Source organism: Prosopis cineraria, unplaced genomic scaffold (assembly GCF_029017545.1).
Source record: "Prosopis cineraria cultivar Desert tree isolate PC_DT_omini unplaced genomic scaffold, ASM2901754v1 PC1998, whole genome shotgun sequence".
Classification (NCBI taxonomy): Eukaryota; Viridiplantae; Streptophyta; class Magnoliopsida; order Fabales; family Fabaceae; genus Prosopis; species Prosopis cineraria.
In genome coordinates this window covers 1-3,396 of record NW_026557323.1, presented here as the reverse complement: position 1 = coordinate 3,396, position 3,396 = coordinate 1, and the positions used below count along the sequence as shown (strand labels likewise).

Below are 3,396 nucleotides of genomic sequence, written 5' to 3'. Positions count from 1 at the left end.
ATTAAATTTTTAAACGCCATCAAAGTTGATTTTAAGGTTTAGGCTCACAAGGCTCACCCCATCGTATTTTGTTTTGGAAAGATGCTATAGATATAAAGAATTAGATTATGGGCACAGTAGCTAGGGTGGGCGAATATCTAAAGTTTAAATCTTTCTGTTGTGGACAAAAGCAGCATATATTAATAAAATATTTAATTTTCTTCTTTTCTTATAACGTCCCCGTCCTAGGTATAATTGTTTTTTTAAAAAAATTGAATTACACCGTTTAACAACTTTTGAATTTTCTTTGGTTGAATATCACTCATGATCCAAGCTTTAAAATAAATTGAGATTTATGGGTTTTTTTTATGTCTAATTAAGAGTAAATGAGCACATTACTACTTAAACTTAAATTTAGTAAGACCATAGATCCTAAACAAAATATTTTTTAACTTTTAGAAACAATGCAATTTAACCATTATTGTTAACAAAAGTTAACTATAACAATTAGTTAACAACAAATGATAGAAAATAATTTCAAAAATTATGGAAAATGACCTAAAAAAATTTGGTCATTTTTTGTCTGTTTTGATCATTTTCTATAATTTTTTAGATCATTTTCTGTCATTTAATGATTAATTGATGGTTAAAATTAATTTTTGTTAAGGCAGGGACCAAGTTGTATCATTTTTAAAAATTAAGAGAATAATTTACATAATAAATGAATTTAGACTTTACGGTGCTACTTGATCTAAAGCTTATGAAGTAATTTACTCATTTATCTATTAATTAATAGTACAAAAGATACAAAAATTTTAAAGTACATGGGATTTCGAGTAAAAATTTGAAGAAAAATTTCAGTTAGGACCCTTCATCCAATTTAATTTCAATCAAACCTCTTAAAATTTTGAAATTCAACTGTACATGTGTGAAACTGAAATAAAATTAAAGAGCTAAATTAAATAATATTATTATTTTGAAGAAATGAATAACAGATGTATATGAACAACTGACATAAGTGAAATTTGAAATTATTATTATCGATATAATATCATTATGAATATAAATAAATAAAACTAGATACATGAATAACTCATATAAAGAAAATAAAAATGAATAACTAACCTAGGCGGCAAATGAGTTGCAAATTCATGGTGATATTATGCTGTTAATGAAAATTACAAATTTCATCTACGTCAATCATTTATTTTTATATATTAATTATTTATTTTATCTATATAAATTGTCCATGCGCCTAGCTTCATCAAAGATGATAAAATTATTTTAGTTAGCTCTTCAATTTAATTTTAACTCCTTACGTATGCAGTGAAATCTCATAATTTTAGGAGAGTTAGCTGAAACAAATTAGTTGGGTGTCAATGGGACCTAAATGAAATTTTCCCAAATTCTAAATTCAATGCCACCATTATTATCAAGTCAAATTCGATGGCCTGGCCAGGTGGCCATAGCCTGGGGGCCGTGTGTTGAGTCTTTTTCATATAAAGCGCATCAAAATTGCTCGCAAGCACATGATATAAACATGCATGCCCCTAAACGACAACCACCACCGTTCACCATGCCTATAAAAGGTGGATACTAGGATTCGTTTCAAACGCATCCATATTTTCGATCTCTCTCTCTTGTTTACATAACACTCACTATCTTACCTATCTAGCACCCCCACAAACCCAAAATTATGGCATCCAAAATTCATGCTTCTGCTTTTAGCACCCAAGAGTGTGCCTTCACTAACAGTGGGAAATTAACAGATAGGCCAAGAGTGGCCAAAATCCATGGCTCAGTAAGGGCTCAAGCTCAAGCTGTGGTCACGAGCACTCCTCACAAGACTTTGAGGATCTCCAAGTTGCCTGATGAATTGACCACTTCAGTGATCACGACCAGACATTTCCTCATAGAAACACCTCTTCAAGTCCCTAAGAGCCAACCCATCAATTTACCAGGCAAGTTTGGTAAATTTGGAGGCAAGTTCGTACCTGAAACACTCATTGCTTGTCTCCACCAGCTTGAAGCTGAGTTCACAAAAGCCATTCACGATGATGACTTTCAGGAAGAGCTAGAGGAGGCACTCAGAGACTTCGTTGGGAGAGAGACACCCCTGTATCATGCTCGGAGGTTGACAGAGTTCTACAAGAGCAAAAATGGCGGCCAAGGACCGGAGATTTTCCTCAAGAGAGAGGATCTCTGCCACGGTGGCTCCCACAAGATGAATAACGCTCTTGCTCAGGTCATGATCGCCAAACGCATCGGCCGGAAACTCGTCGTGACAGCCACAGCCTCTGGCGACCACGGGCTCGCTACCGCCTCCGCATGCGCCAAACTGGGATTGGACTGCAAAATCTTCATGGCCACAAAAGACATGGAACGACAACAACCCAATGTTCAGTTGATGAACTTGTTGGGTGCTCAGGTATGTTCTAAGTCTTCATAATTCAACAGACTTGGTTCTTTAAAAATCTCTCACCACGGTCAACTGATTGATGGGTGTACTGTAAAAACAGGTTGAAGGGGTGAACGGGCAGTTTAAAGATGCAGCATCGGAGGCTATCAGGGATTGGGTGGGCAACATGGAAGGAAGCTACCACCTGACGGGGACGGCGGTGGGGCCCACCCGTGTCCCACCATGGTCCGATACTTTCAGTCGGTGATAGGGAGAGAGACGAGGAGGCAAGCTCTGGAGAAATGGGGAGGTAAACCTGACGCGCTGGTGGCTTGCGTGGGAACAGGGTCCAATGCGCTGGGCTTGTTTCACGAGTTCATCGGAGATGCGGACGTGAGGCTGGTCGGAGTAGAAGCCGGAGGTTTAGGGCTGGAGAGTGGAAGACACGCGTCGACTTTGTCTAAGGGATCCGTGGGTGGTTTATCACGGAGCCATGAGCTACCTTCTTCAGGACGAGTATGGCCAGACCATCGAACCACACTCCATTGCGGGGGGGTAAGTTTATAGTACCGCGAAAATATCATACACTGCAACCTTTTTTCAAACTTTACAAGAGCTATATATTATCCAACAGTAGCTAACTTTTTGTGGTTTGAAATGAGCAGGATGCAGTACCCAGCGGTGGGTCCAGAGCTACCATCTGAAAGAAACAGGGCGTGCGGAGTTCTACTCAGTAACAGACCAAAAGCTCTTGATGGTGTGTGTGTGTGTGTTGTGTGTGTGTGTGTGTGTATGTTTTAATGAATGAGATCTGATACATAATTCGGAATAAAATTAATGGGAAGCTTAATTGGTAACTGTATTGTATCGCAGCATATGAAAGAGTGTGCAGACTGGAAGGGATATGGGCGTCGTTGGAGGCGTCACACGCATTAGGGATATTGGAGAAGCTGATTCCGACTTTAGCAGATGGAGCGAAGGTGGTTTGAATTGCAGTGCCCGTGGAGACGAAGACGTTG

General features: G+C 38.8%; 1 pseudogene; it reads left to right on the top strand.

Annotated features, from left to right (window-relative positions):
- Window positions 1–1,614: 1,614 nt before the first annotated feature.
- Window positions 1,615–3,392, top strand: LOC129301260 (tryptophan synthase beta chain 1-like; annotated as a pseudogene).
- Window positions 3,393–3,396: the final 4 nt, after the last annotated feature.